Consider the following 16930-nt stretch of genomic DNA (forward strand, 5'->3'; position numbering starts at 1 on the left):
CAAAACCTGCCTGGACATGCTCCAGGTGACTTTGCATGAGCAAAGGGTGGGGGGGGTGGGGGCAGCTGGACTGAGGTGACCTCTGGAGGTCCCTTCCAGTCTCAGCTGTTCTGGGTGATCCTACCAAAGCCTGAACTCACAGTGCCTCAGCCTCTCTCTGCTGTAGTGCTGCTGCATGAGTACTGCACCCTGAGCCAGTGCCCGCCTGCACACCCACCCCATCCCCCAGAAAGTGCTCAGCCCCGGAACTGGACTCCTGGCAGTGATTTTCCTAGGCCTTGTTGTCAGTCCTCAGCCTTCCAGAGCAGCAGCCTTCTTCTTGCCTGGTAGCATGTCCAACAGCAGCAGGTCGAGCTCTGGGCCAGCCAGGAAATGCCTCTCCTCTGGCCTGTGTGTCAGGAGTGCAGAGAGACTGCCAGCGCAGAGCCCCTCCTCAGCAAGCAGGCAGCTCAGCTGGGAGCCCTTAGCTGCCCTGTGCAGCTGGTGCCATATGTGCACTTCTCTTCAGCGCCCTCATGTGGGGGCCCTAGGAGAGAAAGCGTGCAGCCCCACGGACAAAGAGGCAGCACAGAGACCCGTCCGTGGATTAGGACACAGCCTACGGAGAGACTTTACCCCAAGGAAGCTGAGGTGGGTGCCTAGGGAAGGAGGAAAGGGGCAGAGCAAAGGCTCCTGCCTCTCCCACCTCGCACTGCCTCCCCCTGCCCCGGGCTTAGGAGCTCTGCACCCTCCCCCTGCACCAGTAGTTCATGGAGCTACTGGTGCGGTACATGGAGCCCCCTCTCCAGCAGTTGATGGAGCTGCTGGAGAGAGTCCAGCGTAGGGCTACAAAGATGATCAGAGGGCTGGAGCACCTGCCCTATGAGGAACGGCTGCGAGAGCTGGGCCTCTTTAGCCTGGGGAAGAGAAGACTGGGGTGGGGGGGCGGGATCTTATCAATGTGTACAAGTACCTGAAGGGAGGGTGTCAAGGGGACGAGGACAATGTCTTTTCAGTTGCCCCGTGTGACAGGACAAGAGGCAATGGGCAGAAACTAAAGTACAGGAAGTTCCGCCTGGATGTGAGGGGGAATTTCTTCACTGGGAGAGTGATGGAGCACTGGACCAGGTTGCCCACAGAGGTTGTGGAGTCTCCTCCTCTGGAGATCTTCAAGGCCCGCCTGGATGTAACCCTGTCTACCATGCTCTAAGTGACCCTGCTGAGCAAGGGGGGTGGACTAGATGATCTCCGGAGGTCCCTTCCAACCTTACCGATTCTACGATTCTATGAGCACTCTGCTCACAACAGCCCGGGCCTGCAAGTCCATGATGTGAAAGCCAAGGGTGAGCTGCAGTGTTCTTGGCTCTCTCAGGACAAGCAGAGATCCTGGTAGAGCCAGTGCAGCCTGGAGAATGTCTGCACAGCAGTCCCTGGGTGTCTGTGTTCCTGTGGGAACCAGCAGTGGCTCTTAGAGGCCTGGGAGCAGGCAGAGGTGCTTGGGGTGGGGGACGCTGAGGGTTGCCAGAGGTCGTGTGGAGGGAGGGGGAAGAAGAGCAGATGCAGGTGCTTGCAGGGAGGAGCAGGGCGGAGCTATGTGCCTGTGGGCATTTCTGCCACTGCGATGAGCACAGCTGCCCGCCAAGCAGCTGGTCTCCCCTTGACTCCTGGCCAGTGAAGCGCCCACCCTCAACAGCTCTTCTGCTTCAGTCCCTTGCATGTGCTTTCACCATGGCAGGCATTGCTGAAGGCAGGCCTGTGTCTCCTGGCTTCTCTGGGGTGCCCCATGCTGCGTGCTCAGGCAGCAAGGCTGCAGCAAGGGCACCGGCTCCCTTCAGGGGATGAGAACTTGTTGCAGAAAGCTGAGCTGTGCTCCAGCAGGAACTTCCCCAGGAGAGGGACAGGCCTCTGCAGGTGCCGGGAAGAGCAAGGTTTTGTCTCTGTTGTCTGGGAACAAAAGCTGTCCTGAACTGCTTGGAAGGCAGCTCTGCTCACCACTGCACCACCAACGCAGGCGGACTCCGGCCTGCCTCCTGCTCCCCGCAGTTGGTGAACTGGCTCTGCCTCCTCCTTCCAGCCCCCTGCACACACCTTTTCCCCTCTCCCAACCTCTCCAGGCTCTTCCTCGGCATCTCCATACCCCCGCACCTCGGGGGCCGTGGGTTCCTTACAGTCTTTGCCCTTCCGTTCCTGCTCTTGCCTTTTCTGCTCTCTCCTTCCTCTTCTGGACCCGACACGTTCCCACTCCTCCATCACTGGATGCCTCACACTGCTCCCTTCCTTTCCTCCCCTCCCACCATGCAGGTGGCAGAGGGAGAGTGAAGCCATCCTCCAGCGTCAGCATATGCCAGAGGCCAGCCTGAGGACGAGGCACTAGGAGCTGCAGCCATAGCCCTGGCGGTATGCCCCTTGAGGCTTCTCAGGCCCTGGCAGCAGGTGCCTCTGGTGCCCAACTGCACCGTGTCTGAAGAGCGGAAAGGGCATCTGCTGGCACAGCCTGGCCCTGAACCTCCCAGGGAGCCAGGCGTCACAGCCCACGGCACCTGCTGACTGCAGCAGAGGCCTTTGGGGCAGGTAGTTGTGGCCGAGTGGTGAAGGCGATGGACTAGAAATCCACTGGGGTTTCCCCACGCAGGTTTGAATCCTGCCAACTATGGGGCACCATCCCCTTTTGCGCTGCCTGGAAAGACCACGCTGCAGCCCAGCCCTGCAGCCGTGGACCCTCCAGCTGTGCAGGCTACATGTGGCCAGTCTGGTCCTCTTTATGGCAAGATCTGGAAGCAGGACATGGTGTTACCAGTGACATCAGCAGAGCATCCCTTGGAGTCAGAGACCGCGACCTGTGTGCTAGACAAGGGTGGGAGGTCTCCCCACGGGTGGGTTTCTCTCAGCTGGTGCCCTCCAGCTCCCAACAGAGCAGCGGCAGCACGGCCCCTGGGAAGCAAGAAGGGCTGCTCTTGGCCTCGCTGGCAGGTGCCGCATCTTAAGGAAAGGGAAAACGTTCCCCAAGGGTGTCTTGAGGCGGGAAGAGAGCCCAGAGACAGAGAAGCTGCAAGAGGTCCATGCTGGGCTGGCCCCCGCAGCCCTCGCCCTGAGGGGTGGGGAAGCAGTCCAAGGCAAAGCAGACGCTCCAAGAAGAAAAGCAGCCGTGGAGGGGGCACCTGGAGTTGAACCAGGGACCTCTTGATCTGCAGTCAAATGCTCTCCCACTGAGCTACACCCCCTGCAGCTGTGCCCACTCCTACCGAGGCATCCCTCTGCCAGAACCAGCTGACTCCCTGCTGGATCCCTCTGCCAGAAGCAGCTGTCAGGGGACAAGAGAGGAGAGATGGTGCCAGGAGCAAGCCAGGGCCCTTAAGAGCTACAGAGGGTGATGGCGGAAAGAGCTACAGGCCCATAAGAGCTAGATGGGCAAAAGGCAGGAGCAGAGACATTGTTGCCAGTGGCAGGCTGAGGTGGGCTCCTGTGATTGGGAAATAGTGCAAGAACAGAGCTGGAGGGCAGGGAAGGCAGGCAGGCTAGAGTGTGTAAGCACTCTACCCAACATAGGGGGTAATTTTTTACTTTTTTTTTTTTGGCAAGGGCAATGCAAGGGTGTGAAATATGCCAAGAGCTGAGGCAAGCCCCCAGTGAGGCAGAAGCATGAGGTCCCACTGAGACTTGAACTCAGATCGCTGGATTCAGAGTCCAGAGTGCTCACCATTACATCATGGGACCCCCTGGCTGCCCCCTTCTTGCTGCTCTGCCACTAGCAGGACAGAGCCACGCAGTCTTGGCTGAGCCGCGGGCTCTCTCTGTCTCCCCGGCTGTGCCCAAGTGGAGCCTTTCTCCAGGGCCATGGGGCACCGTGCAGTCAGAGGGCTCTTCAGGAGAGCAGCCGAGCCCTTTGCAGAAGCCTCTCATGCTTCTCGCAAAGGAGGCAGCACCCTCATTCTGGAGGTGCTGCCTTCCTTCTCCACAGCTGTGGCTCGGGGGGCAGCGGAAGCAGACAGGAGGTCTGGTGCTGAGACAAACGCTGTGCTTGAGGTCAGACCTGCTTCCGATGCATCCCCAGGGAGCATCAGGCTTCTCCGCATCTCCACACAGAAGCCACGGAAGAGACTTTTCCTTCTAGAAGTCCACCTCCTCCCCAGTGCTTAGACCACAGCTGTTTTCCCTCTCTTCGCCTTCCTCCTGACCTTACAGTGAGTGTGCCCTCTGCTCTCTCCAGAAGCACCCCAGTAGCAGTGACGACCGCGGTGTGGAGCCCCTCCTCAACGGGCATTAAGCACTGATCTCCCAGCTGTGGGCTTGGCACGTAAATCCTGCATAGGCCCCAGCTCTCCCAGCATTGCTGGCCCCAAGTGCCAGATCCAGGACACCTGGCGGGGCAGACGGGCTCTCCAAGCTGTGATGTATCCCTCAGCTACATTCCTCTCAGGACCCCTGAGCAAACGCTGTGATAAAAGCTAGTTGCCCCCCTCCCCCTGCCCCTGACTCGATGCAACACCATTGCCCATCTGATACACCTGAAGCAACTGCTGCTTCTCTGAGACGCTCTTGCTAGCGCCGTTCGTTCGCTGAGTGACTGTCCCCTGCCTCCTCTGAGCCACGGCTCACCAGGGCAGCTTCCATGGAGGAGCACCCCTCTGCAGACAGGCCTTCTGCATCCACCATCCTGGGCGCACTCACAGCCCACTGGACTCCTTTTGCGATGGAAGAAGTTATGGCATGCCGGACCCAGAGCACTGCAGGAGCCAGGCGAGTCCTCCTCCTCTGGGCTGCGAGGTGCCAGGCTGCTGGTTTCCCCTGGACCCAGGTCCAGCCAGTGACGAGGCAGACTACGACCTCCAGCCGCCCCCCGCACACGCGCACACGCACTCACAGGGCACTAACACAACTGGCCACACACGCAGCAACAGAGACAGGAAAGCAGTGCCTTCCCAGGCACTGCCCATACAGCCCAGTCCTGCTTCTAAGAAGCGGTGCGCGGCAAACACCCCTTCTCGGGGCTCTCTGGTGTCTGGCCCCAGACCCTGACAGTTAGCAGCAATCCTAGCCATCCTCTGGTGGCACAGTCTGGGATGAGCTCCAGGTCTTCTCCGTTCCTCCAGGACACCCTGGCACCGGCTGCCCCAAAGCTGCCTCGCCCTCAGCAAGAATCACGTGTTCTTTCCTGAATCGTGCTCCACACTCTGGTGGCTTTTACTGTTTACGCCCAGGGAGTGCTCTCTCATCCCCTGGGATCGCCACGCTGCCTGCCCAAGAAGGGACAGGGTCGTGGCACGCGCACGATGAAAGAGCTGCTCCGGTGGTCTCCTCCTTCTGCAAAACTTGGCGTTTGTGTGTGCAGAGCAGGGCATTTCCTCCCAGCAGCCAGAGAGCTGGAAACATACGCGAGGACACTATCCTGGATGGTCGACTTACTGCCTCAGGGAGGAACGGATCTCAGGAGCCTGCTGCTCCGGCTGTCTGCTCAGAGCAGGGCTGGCACCAACCCTAGAGCAGGTTGCCCAGTGCCTTGCCCTGACAAATTTGAATTTGATATCCAGGGATGGAGAGCCCCAAACTTGCCCGGGCACCAGCTCTCTAAGAGCTCCAGCTCTTAAATCCTCCCCGAGAAAGCTCCCCCTCTCCCCGACTCTCTCTTATTAGCTAATTCTTACGTGAGTACTGCCCCAGCCTTCCAGGGAGAAACACCCACGCTGCTGCTGCTCTCCCAGGACAGCGGCACTGACTGCATCATCACTGCCTTGAGAAGGGCAGCCTTTGGGGGATGCTTGAAAGCCCCGGCTGCAGCTAACTCCCTGGCTGGTTAGCTCAGTTGGTTAGAGCGTGGTGCTAATAACGCCAAGGTCGCGGGTTCAATCCCCGCACGGGCCAGCTGGCTCTTTTCCAGAGCCCTGAAACAGCTCTCCCAGAGAGGCTGTGGACTCTCCTGCTCTGCAGATAGTCAAAACCTGCCTGGACATGCTCCAGGTGACTTTGCATGAGCAAAGGGTGGGGGGGGTGGGGGCAGCTGGACTGAGGTGACCTCTGGAGGTCCCTTCCAGTCTCAGCTGTTCTGGGTGATCCTACCAAAGCCTGAACTCACAGTGCCTCAGCCTCTCTCTGCTGTAGTGCTGCTGCATGAGTACTGCACCCTGAGCCAGTGCCCGCCTGCACACCCACCCCATCCCCCAGAAAAGGCTTGCAGAAAGTGCTCAGCCCCGGAACTGGACTCCTGGCAGTGATTTTCCTAGGCCTTGTTGTCAGTCCTCAGCCTTCCAGAGCAGCAGCCTTCTTCTTGCCTGGTAGCATGTCCAACAGCAGCAGGTCGAGCTCTGGGCCAGCCAGGAAATGCCTCTCCTCTGGCCTGTGTGTCAGGAGTGCAGAGAGACTGCCAGCGCAGAGCCCCTCCTCAGCAAGCAGGCAGCTCAGCTGGGAGCCCTTAGCTGCCCTGTGCAGCTGGTGCCATATGTGCACTTCTCTTCAGCGCCCTCATGTGGGGGCCCTAGGAGAGAAAGCGTGCAGCCCCACGGACAAAGAGGCAGCACAGAGACCCGTCCGTGGATTAGGACACAGCCTACGGAGAGACTTTACCCCAAGGAAGCTGAGGTGGGTGCCTAGGGAAGGAGGAAAGGGGCAGAGCAAAGGCTCCTGCCTCTCCCACCTCGCACTGCCTCCCCCTGCCCCGGGCTTAGGAGCTCTGCACCCTCCCCCTGCACCAGTAGTTCATGGAGCTACTGGTGCGGTACATGGAGCCCCCTCTCCAGCAGTTGATGGAGCTGCTGGAGAGAGTCCAGCGTAGGGCTACAAAGATGATCAGAGGGCTGGAGCACCTGCCCTATGAGGAACGGCTGCGAGAGCTGGGCCTCTTTAGCCTGGGGAAGAGAAGACTGGGGTGGGGGGGCGGGATCTTATCAATGTGTACAAGTACCTGAAGGGAGGGTGTCAAGGGGACGAGGACAATGTCTTTTCAGTTGCCCCGTGTGACAGGACAAGAGGCAATGGGCAGAAACTAAAGTACAGGAAGTTCCGCCTGGATGTGAGGGGGAATTTCTTCACTGGGAGAGTGATGGAGCACTGGACCAGGTTGCCCACAGAGGTTGTGGAGTCTCCTCCTCTGGAGATCTTCAAGGCCCGCCTGGATGTAACCCTGTCTACCATGCTCTAAGTGACCCTGCTGAGCAAGGGGGGTGGACTAGATGATCTCCGGAGGTCCCTTCCAACCTTACCGATTCTACGATTCTATGAGCACTCTGCTCACAACAGCCCGGGCCTGCAAGTCCATGATGTGAAAGCCAAGGGTGAGCTGCAGTGTTCTTGGCTCTCTCAGGACAAGCAGAGATCCTGGTAGAGCCAGTGCAGCCTGGAGAATGTCTGCACAGCAGTCCCTGGGTGTCTGTGTTCCTGTGGGAACCAGCAGTGGCTCTTAGAGGCCTGGGAGCAGGCAGAGGTGCTTGGGGTGGGGGACGCTGAGGGTTGCCAGAGGTCGTGTGGAGGGAGGGGGAAGAAGAGCAGATGCAGGTGCTTGCAGGGAGGAGCAGGGCGGAGCTATGTGCCTGTGGGCATTTCTGCCACTGCGATGAGCACAGCTGCCCGCCAAGCAGCTGGTCTCCCCTTGACTCCTGGCCAGTGAAGCGCCCACCCTCAACAGCTCTTCTGCTTCAGTCCCTTGCATGTGCTTTCACCATGGCAGGCATTGCTGAAGGCAGGCCTGTGTCTCCTGGCTTCTCTGGGGTGCCCCATGCTGCGTGCTCAGGCAGCAAGGCTGCAGCAAGGGCACCGGCTCCCTTCAGCGGATGAGAACTTGTTGCAGAAAGCTGAGCTGTGCTCCAGCAGGAACTTCCCCAGGAGAGGGACAGGCCTCTGCAGGTGCCGGGAAGAGCAAGGTTTTGTCTCTGTTGTCTGGGAACAAAAGCTGTCCTGAACTGCTTGGAAGGCAGCTCTGCTCACCACTGCACCACCAACGCAGGCGGACTCCGGCCTGCCTCCTGCTCCCCGCAGTTGGTGAACTGGCTCTGCCTCCTCCTTCCAGCCCCCTGCACACACCTTTTCCCCTCTCCCAACCTCTCCAGGCTCTTCCTCGGCATCTCCATACCCCCGCACCTCGGGGGCCGTGGGTTCCTTACAGTCTTTGCCCTTCCGTTCCTGCTCTTGCCTTTTCTGCTCTCTCCTTCCTCTTCTGGACCCGACACGTTCCCACTCCTCCATCACTGGATGCCTCACACTGCTCCCTTCCTTTCCTCCCCTCCCACCATGCAGGTGGCAGAGGGAGAGTGAAGCCATCCTCCAGCGTCAGCATATGCCAGAGGCCAGCCTGAGGACGAGGCACTAGGAGCTGCAGCCATAGCCCTGGCGGTATGCCCCTTGAGGCTTCTCAGGCCCTGGCAGCAGGTGCCTCTGGTGCCCAACTGCACCGTGTCTGAAGAGCGGAAAGGGCATCTGATGGCACAGCCTGGCCCTGAACCTCCCAGGGAGCCAGGCGTCACAGCCCACGGCACCTGCTGACTGCAGCAGAGGCCTTTGGGGCAGGTAGTTGTGGCCGAGTGGTGAAGGCGATGGACTAGAAATCCACTGGGGTTTCCCCACGCAGGTTTGAATCCTGCCAACTATGGGGCACCATCCCCTTTTGCGCTGCCTGGAAAGACCACGCTGCAGCCCAGCCCTGCAGCCGTGGACCCTCCAGCTGTGCAGGCTACATGTGGCCAGTCTGGTCCTCTTTATGGCAAGATCTGGAAGCAGGACATGGTGTTACCAGTGACATCAGCAGAGCATCCCTTGGAGTCAGAGACCGCGACCTGTGTGCTAGACAAGGGTGGGAGGTCTCCCCACGGGTGGGTTTCTCTCAGCTGGTGCCCTCCAGCTCCCAACAGAGCAGCGGCAGCACGGCCCCTGGGAAGCAAGAAGGGCTGCTCTTGGCCTCGCTGGCAGGTGCCGCATCTTAAGGAAAGGGAAAACGTTCCCCAAGGGTGTCTTGAGGCGGGAAGAGAGCCCAGAGACAGAGAAGCTGCAAGAGGTCCATGCTGGGCTGGCCCCCGCAGCCCTCGCCCTGAGGGGTGGGGAAGCAGTCCAAGGCAAAGCAGACGCTCCAAGAAGAAAAGCAGCCGTGGAGGGGGCACCTGGAGTTGAACCAGGGACCTCTTGATCTGCAGTCAAATGCTCTCCCACTGAGCTACACCCCCTGCAGCTGTGCCCACTCCTACCGAGGCATCCCTCTGCCAGAACCAGCTGACTCCCTGCTGGATCCCTCTGCCAGAAGCAGCTGTCAGGGGACAAGAGAGGAGAGATGGTGCCAGGAGCAAGCCAGGGCCCTTAAGAGCTACAGAGGGTGATGGCGGAAAGAGCTACAGGCCCATAAGAGCTAGATGGGCAAAAGGCAGGAGCAGAGACATTGTTGCCAGTGGCAGGCTGAGGTGGGCTCCTGTGATTGGGAAATAGTGCAAGAACAGAGCTGGAGGGCAGGGAAGGCAGGCAGGCTAGAGTGTGTAAGCACTCTACCCAACATAGGGGGTAATTTTTTACTTTTTTTTTTTTGGCAAGGGCAATGCAAGGGTGTGAAATATGCCAAGAGCTGAGGCAAGCCCCCAGTGAGGCAGAAGCATGAGGTCCCACTGAGACTTGAACTCAGATCGCTGGATTCAGAGTCCAGAGTGCTCACCATTACATCATGGGACCCCCTGGCTGCCCCCTTCTTGCTGCTCTGCCACTAGCAGGACAGAGCCACGCAGTCTTGGCTGAGCCGCGGGCTCTCTCTGTCTCCCCGGCTGTGCCCAAGTGGAGCCTTTCTCCAGGGCCATGGGGCACCGTGCAGTCAGAGGGCTCTTCAGGAGAGCAGCCGAGCCCTTTGCAGAAGCCTCTCATGCTTCTCGCAAAGGAGGCAGCACCCTCATTCTGGAGGTGCTGCCTTCCTTCTCCACAGCTGTGGCTCGGGGGGCAGCGGAAGCAGACAGGAGGTCTGGTGCTGAGACAAACGCTGTGCTTGAGGTCAGACCTGCTTCCGATGCATCCCCAGGGAGCATCAGGCTTCTCCGCATCTCCACACAGAAGCCACGGAAGAGACTTTTCCTTCTAGAAGTCCACCTCCTCCCCAGTGCTTAGACCACAGCTGTTTTCCCTCTCTTCGCCTTCCTCCTGACCTTACAGTGAGTGTGCCCTCTGCTCTCTCCAGAAGCACCCCAGTAGCAGTGACGACCGCGGTGTGGAGCCCCTCCTCAACGGGCATTAAGCACTGATCTCCCAGCTGTGGGCTTGGCACGTAAATCCTGCATAGGCCCCAGCTCTCCCAGCATTGCTGGCCCCAAGTGCCAGATCCAGGACACCTGGCGGGGCAGACGGGCTCTCCAAGCTGTGATGTATCCCTCAGCTACATTCCTCTCAGGACCCCTGAGCAAACGCTGTGATAAAAGCTAGTTGCCCCCCTCCCCCTGCCCCTGACTCGATGCAACACCATTGCCCATCTGATACACCTGAAGCAACTGCTGCTTCTCTGAGACGCTCTTGCTAGCGCCGTTCGTTCGCTGAGTAATTGTCCCCTGCCTCCTCTGAGCCACGGCTCACCAGGGCAGCTTCCATGGAGGAGCACCCCTCTGCAGACAGGCCTTCTGCATCCACCATCCTGGGCGCACTCACAGCCCACTGGACTCCTTTTGCGATGGAAGAAGTTATGGCATGCCGGACCCAGAGCACTGCAGGAGCCAGGCGAGTCCTCCTCCTCTGGGCTGCGAGGTGCCAGGCTGCTGGTTTCCCCTGGACCCAGGTCCAGCCAGTGACGAGGCAGACTACGACCTCCAGCCGCCCCCCGCACACGCGCACACGCACTCACAGGGCACTAACACAACTGGCCACACACGCAGCAACAGAGACAGGAAAGCAGTGCCTTCCCAGGCACTGCCCATACAGCCCAGTCCTGCTTCTAAGAAGCGGTGCGCGGCAAACACCCCTTCTCGGGGCTCTCTGGTGTCTGGCCCCAGACCCTGACAGTTAGCAGCAATCCTAGCCATCCTCTGGTGGCACAGTCTGGGATGAGCTCCAGGTCTTCTCCGTTCCTCCAGGACACCCTGGCACCGGCTGCCCCAAAGCTGCCTCGCCCTCAGCAAGAATCACGTGTTCTTTCCTGAATCGTGCTCCACACTCTGGTGGCTTTTACTGTTTACGCCCAGGGAGTGCTCTCTCATCCCCTGGGATCGCCACGCTGCCTGCCCAAGAAGGGACAGGGTCGTGGCACGCGCACGATGAAAGAGCTGCTCCGGTGGTCTCCTCCTTCTGCAAAACTTGGCGTTTGTGTGTGCAGAGCAGGGCATTTCCTCCCAGCAGCCAGAGAGCTGGAAACATACGCGAGGACACTATCCTGGATGGTCGACTTACTGCCTCAGGGAGGAACGGATCTCAGGAGCCTGCTGCTCCGGCTGTCTGCTCAGAGCAGGGCTGGCACCAACCCTAGAGCAGGTTGCCCAGTGCCTTGCCCTGACAAATTTGAATTTGATATCCAGGGATGGAGAGCCCCAAACTTGCCCGGGCACCAGCTCTCTAAGAGCTCCAGCTCTTAAATCCTCCCCGAGAAAGCTCCCCCTCTCCCCGACTCTCTCTTATTAGCTAATTCTTACGTGAGTACTGCCCCAGCCTTCCAGGGAGAAACACCCACGCTGCTGCTGCTCTCCCAGGGCAGCGGCACTGACTGCATCATCACTGCCTTGAGAAGGGCAGCCTTTGGGGGATGCTTGAAAGCCCCGGCTGCAGCTAACTCCCTGGCTGGTTAGCTCAGTTGGTTAGAGCGTGGTGCTAATAACGCCAAGGTCGCGGGTTCAATCCCCGCACGGGCCAGCTGGCTCTTTTCCAGAGCCCTGAAACAGCTCTCCCAGAGAGGCTGTGGACTCTCCTGCTCTGCAGATAGTCAAAACCTGCCTGGACATGCTCCAGGTGACTTTGCATGAGCAAAGGGTGGGGGGGGTGGGGGCAGCTGGACTGAGGTGACCTCTGGAGGTCCCTTCCAGTCTCAGCTGTTCTGGGTGATCCTACCAAAGCCTGAACTCACAGTGCCTCAGCCTCTCTCTGCTGTAGTGCTGCTGCATGAGTACTGCACCCTGAGCCAGTGCCCGCCTGCACACCCACCCCATCCCCCAGAAAAGGCTTGCAGAAAGTGCTCAGCCCCGGAACTGGACTCCTGGCAGTGATTTTCCTAGGCCTTGTTGTCAGTCCTCAGCCTTCCAGAGCAGCAGCCTTCTTCTTGCCTGGTAGCATGTCCAACAGCAGCAGGTCGAGCTCTGGGCCAGCCAGGAAATGCCTCTCCTCTGGCCTGTGTGTCAGGAGTGCAGAGAGACTGCCAGCGCAGAGCCCCTCCTCAGCAAGCAGGCAGCTCAGCTGGGAGCCCTTAGCTGCCCTGTGCAGCTGGTGCCATATGCACTTCTCTTCAGCGCCCTCATGTGGGGGCCCTAGGAGAGAAAGCGTGCAGCCCCACGGACAAAGAGGCAGCACAGAGACCCGTCCGTGGATTAGGACACAGCCTACGGAGAGACTTTACCCCAAGGAAGCTGAGGTGGGTGCCTAGGGAAGGAGGAAAGGGGCAGAGCAAAGGCTCCTGCCTCTCCCACCTCGCACTGCCTCCCCCTGCCCCGGGCTTAGGAGCTCTGCACCCTCCCCCTGCACCAGTAGTTCATGGAGCTACTGGTGCGGTACATGGAGCCCCCTCTCCAGCAGTTGATGGAGCTGCTGGAGAGAGTCCAGCGTAGGGCTACAAAGATGATCAGAGGGCTGGAGCACCTGCCCTATGAGGAACGGCTGCGAGAGCTGGGCCTCTTTAGCCTGGGGAAGAGAAGACTGGGGTGGGGGGGCGGGATCTTATCAATGTGTACAAGTACCTGAAGGGAGGGTGTCAAGGGGACGAGGACAATGTCTTTTCAGTTGCCCCGTGTGACAGGACAAGAGGCAATGGGCAGAAACTAAAGTACAGGAAGTTCCGCCTGGATGTGAGGGGGAATTTCTTCACTGGGAGAGTGATGGAGCACTGGACCAGGTTGCCCACAGAGGCTGTGGAGTCTCCTCCTCTGGAGATCTTCAAGGCCCGCCTGGATGTAACCCTGTCTACCATGCTCTAAGTGACCCTGCTGAGCAAGGGGGGTGGACTAGATGATCTCCGGAGGTCCCTTCCAACCTTACCGATTCTACGATTCTATGAGCACTCTGCTCACAACAGCCCGGGCCTGCAAGTCCATGATGTGAAAGCCAAGGGTGAGCTGCAGTGTTCTTGGCTCTCTCAGGACAAGCAGAGATCCTGGTAGAGCCAGTGCAGCCTGGAGAATGTCTGCACAGCAGTCCCTGGGTGTCTGTGTTCCTGTGGGAACCAGCAGTGGCTCTTAGAGGCCTGGGAGCAGGCAGAGGTGCTTGGGGTGGGGGACGCTGAGGGTTGCCAGAGGTCGTGTGGAGGGAGGGGGAAGAAGAGCAGATGCAGGTGCTTGCTGGGAGGAGCAGGGCGGAGCTATGTGCCTGTGGGCATTTCTGCCACTGCGATGAGCACAGCTGCCCGCCAAGCAGCTGGTCTCCCCTTGACTCCTGGCCAGTGAAGCGCCCACCCTCAACAGCTCTTCTGCTTCAGTCCCTTGCATGTGCTTTCACCATGGCAGGCATTGCTGAAGGCAGGCCTGTGTCTCCTGGCTTCTCTGGGGTGCCCCATGCTGCGTGCTCAGGCAGCAAGGCTGCAGCAAGGGCACCGGCTCCCTTCAGGGGATGAGAACTTGTTGCAGAAAGCTGAGCTGTGCTCCAGCAGGAACTTCCCCAGGAGAGGGACAGGCCTCTGCAGGTGCCGGGAAGAGCAAGGTTTTGTCTCTGTTGTCTGGGAACAAAAGCTGTCCTGAACTGCTTGGAAGGCAGCTCTGCTCACCACTGCACCACCAACGCAGGCGGACTCCGGCCTGCCTCCTGCTCCCCGCAGTTGGTGAACTGGCTCTGCCTCCTCCTTCCAGCCCCCTGCACACACCTTTTCCCCTCTCCCAACCTCTCCAGGCTCTTCCTCGGCATCTCCATACCCCCGCACCTCGGGGGCCGTGGGTTCCTTACAGTCTTTGCCCTTCCGTTCCTGCTCTTGCCTTTTCTGCTCTCTCCTTCCTCTTCTGGACCCGACACGTTCCCACTCCTCCATCACTGGATGCCTCACACTGCTCCCTTCCTTTCCTCCCCTCCCACCATGCAGGTGGCAGAGGGAGAGTGAAGCCATCCTCCAGCGTCAGCATATGCCAGAGGCCAGCCTGAGGACGAGGCACTAGGAGCTGCAGCCATAGCCCTGGCGGTATGCCCCTTGAGGCTTCTCAGGCCCTGGCAGCAGGTGCCTCTGGTGCCCAACTGCACCGTGTCTGAAGAGCGGAAAGGGCATCTGATGGCACAGCCTGGCCCTGAACCTCCCAGGGAGCCAGGCGTCACAGCCCACGGCACCTGCTGACTGCAGCAGAGGCCTTTGGGGCAGGTAGTTGTGGCCGAGTGGTGAAGGCGATGGACTAGAAATCCACTGGGGTTTCCCCACGCAGGTTTGAATCCTGCCAACTATGGGGCACCATCCCCTTTTGCGCTGCCTGGAAAGACCACGCTGCAGCCCAGCCCTGCAGCCGTGGACCCTCCAGCTGTGCACGCTACATGTGGCCAGTCTGGTCCTCTTTATGGCAAGATCTGGAAGCAGGACATGGTGTTACCAGTGACATCAGCAGAGCATCCCTTGGAGTCAGAGACCGCGACCTGTGTGCTAGACAAGGGTGGGAGGTCTCCCCACGGGTGGGTTTCTCTCAGCTGGTGCCCTCCAGCTCCCAACAGAGCAGCGGCAGCACGGCCCCTGGGAAGCAAGAAGGGCTGCTCTTGGCCTCGCTGGCAGGTGCCGCATCTTAAGGAAAGGGAAAACATTCCCCAAGGGTGTCTTGAGGCGGGAAGAGAGCCCAGAGACAGAGAAGCTGCAAGAGGTCCATGCTGGGCTGGCCCCCGCAGCCCTCGCCCTGAGGGGTGGGGAAGCAGTCCAAGGCAAAGCAGACGCTCCAAGAAGAAAAGCAGCCGTGGAGGGGGCACCTGGAGTTGAACCAGGGACCTCTTGATCTGCAGTCAAATGCTCCCCTGCAGCTGTGCCCACTCCTACCGAGGCATCCCTCTGCCAGAACCAGCTGACTCCCTGCTGGATCCCTCTGCCAGAAGCAGCTGTCAGGGGACACAGCTGTCAGGGGACAAGAGAGGAGAGATGGTGCCAGGAGCAAGCCAGGGCCCTTAAGAGCTACAGAGGGTGATGGCGGAAAGAGCTACAGGCCCATAAGAGCTAGATGGGGAAAAGGCAGGAGCAGAGACATTGTTGCCAGTGGCAGGCTGAGGTGGGCTCCTGTGATTGGGAAATAGTGCAAGAACAGAGCCGGAGGGCAGGGAAGGCAGGCAGGCTAGAGTGTGTAAGCACTCTACCCAACATAGGGGGTAATTTTTTACTTTTTTTTTTTTTTTTGGCAAGGGCAATGCAAGGGTGTGAAATATGCCAAGAGCTGAGGCAAGCCCCCAGTGAGGCAGAAGCATGAGGTCCCACTGAGACTTGAACTCAGATCGCTGGATTCAGAGTCCAGAGTGCTCACCATTACATCATGGGACCCCCTGGCTGCCCCCTTCTTGCTGCTCCGCCACTAGCAGGACAGAGCCACGCAGTCTTGGCTGAGCCGCGGGCTCTCTCTGTCTCCCCGGCTGTGCCCAAGTGGAGCCTTTCTCCAGGGCCATGGGGCACCGTGCAGTCAGAGGGCTCTTCAGGAGAGCAGCCGAGCCCTTTGCAGAAGCCTCTCATGCTTCTCGCAAAGGAGGCAGCACCCTCATTCTGGAGGTGCTGCCTTCCTTCTCCACAGCTGTGGCTCGGGGGGCAGCGGAAGCAGACAGGAGGTCTTGCTTGGGGTGGGGGTCGCTGAGGGTTGCCAGAGGTCGTGTGGAGGAGGGGAAGAAGAGCAGATGCAGGTGCTTGCTGGGAGGAGCAGGGCGGAGCTATGTGCCTGTGGGCATTTCTGCCACTGCGATGAGCACAGCTGCCTGCCAAGCAGCTGGTTTCCCCTTGACTCCTGGCCAGTGAAGTGCCCACCCTCAACAGCTCTTCTGCTTCAGTCCCTTGCATGTGCTTTCACCATGGCAGGCATTGCTGAAGGCAGGCCTGTGTCTCCTGGCTTCTCTGGGGTGCCATATCCGCATATTTCTGCAAGAAGAACAGCAGCCATCGAGGGGGCACCTGGAGTTGAACCAGGGACCTCTTGATCTGCAGTCAAATGCTCTCCCACTGAGTTACACCCTCTGCAGCTGTACACACTGCTACTGGACCTGTCATGGTCACAGCTGCACACCCTGCATTATCCCTCTTGGGGTAGAACTGGAGCCTGGCCATAATGTGGATAGCCTTCAGTGCTGGTCGGAGAGGAAATTCATGAAGTTCAACAAAGGTAAGTTCAGGGTCCTACCTTTATGCAGGAATAACCCCATGCATCAGTACAGGGTTGTGCTGAGCCTCTTGAAAGGAGCTTTGCAGAGAAGGACCTGAGCATTTTGCTGGACAAGTTGAGCATGAGTAAGCAGTGTGCCCTTGTAGCCAAGAAGGCCAGTGGTATCCTGGGTTGCCTTAGGAAGAGGATGCCAGCAGGTTGAGGTAGGTGATCCTGCCAGTCTCTTCAACCCTGCTGAGGCCACAGCTTGAGTTCTGTGTCCAGTTCTGGGCTCCTCAGTACAAGAGAGACATGGCACTACTGGAGGCAGCCCACCATAGAGCAGTGAAGATGACTGGAGGACTGGAGCCTCTCCCTTACGAAGGAAGGCTGCAAGACCAAGGCCTGTTTAGCCTGGGGAAGAGAAGATTCAGAGAGGATCTTATCACTGTCTTCAAATACCTGAAGTGAGAGTGCCAAGAGGATGGGGCTGGACTCTTTTCAGTAGAGTCCAGCAACAGGAGGAGAGGCAACAGGCACATATTGGAGCACAGGAAGTTCCACATCAACATAAGGAAAAACGTCTTTAC

At 59.2% G+C, this 16930-nt stretch overlaps 10 non-coding genes across 10 annotated transcripts; 5 read left to right on the forward strand and 5 right to left on the reverse strand.

The window, feature by feature from the left end:
- The first annotated feature begins 2550 nt into the window (after window positions 1-2550).
- TRNAS-AGA (transfer RNA serine (anticodon AGA)) lies at window positions 2551-2632 on the forward strand. The gene has a single exon. It is a non-coding gene; the product is annotated as a tRNA-Ser (tRNA).
- Window positions 2633-3128: 496 nt separating this feature from the next.
- Window positions 3129-3200, reverse strand: TRNAC-GCA (transfer RNA cysteine (anticodon GCA)). Its single transcript has one exon. It is a non-coding gene; the product is annotated as a tRNA-Cys (tRNA).
- A 421-nt stretch (window positions 3201-3621) lies between these two features.
- On the reverse strand, window positions 3622-3693 carry TRNAQ-CUG (transfer RNA glutamine (anticodon CUG)). The gene has a single exon. It is a non-coding gene; the product is annotated as a tRNA-Gln (tRNA).
- Window positions 3694-5764: 2071 nt separating this feature from the next.
- Window positions 5765-5838, forward strand: TRNAI-AAU (transfer RNA isoleucine (anticodon AAU)). The gene has a single exon. It is a non-coding gene; the product is annotated as a tRNA-Ile (tRNA).
- A 2634-nt stretch (window positions 5839-8472) lies between these two features.
- Window positions 8473-8554, forward strand: TRNAS-AGA (transfer RNA serine (anticodon AGA)). Its single transcript has one exon. It is a non-coding gene; the product is annotated as a tRNA-Ser (tRNA).
- Window positions 8555-9050: 496 nt separating this feature from the next.
- Window positions 9051-9122, reverse strand: TRNAC-GCA (transfer RNA cysteine (anticodon GCA)). Its single transcript has one exon. It is a non-coding gene; the product is annotated as a tRNA-Cys (tRNA).
- Window positions 9123-9543: 421 nt separating this feature from the next.
- Window positions 9544-9615, reverse strand: TRNAQ-CUG (transfer RNA glutamine (anticodon CUG)). Its single transcript has one exon. It is a non-coding gene; the product is annotated as a tRNA-Gln (tRNA).
- Window positions 9616-11686: 2071 nt separating this feature from the next.
- TRNAI-AAU (transfer RNA isoleucine (anticodon AAU)) lies at window positions 11687-11760 on the forward strand. Its single transcript has one exon. It is a non-coding gene; the product is annotated as a tRNA-Ile (tRNA).
- Window positions 11761-14392: 2632 nt separating this feature from the next.
- TRNAS-AGA (transfer RNA serine (anticodon AGA)) lies at window positions 14393-14474 on the forward strand. Its single transcript has one exon. It is a non-coding gene; the product is annotated as a tRNA-Ser (tRNA).
- A 992-nt stretch (window positions 14475-15466) lies between these two features.
- TRNAQ-CUG (transfer RNA glutamine (anticodon CUG)) lies at window positions 15467-15538 on the reverse strand. The gene has a single exon. It is a non-coding gene; the product is annotated as a tRNA-Gln (tRNA).
- Between the last annotated feature and the right edge of the window lie 1392 nt (window positions 15539-16930).

This window comes from Rhea pennata, chromosome 10 (assembly GCF_028389875.1).
Source record: "Rhea pennata isolate bPtePen1 chromosome 10, bPtePen1.pri, whole genome shotgun sequence".
Taxonomy (NCBI): Eukaryota; Metazoa; Chordata; class Aves; order Rheiformes; family Rheidae; genus Rhea; species Rhea pennata.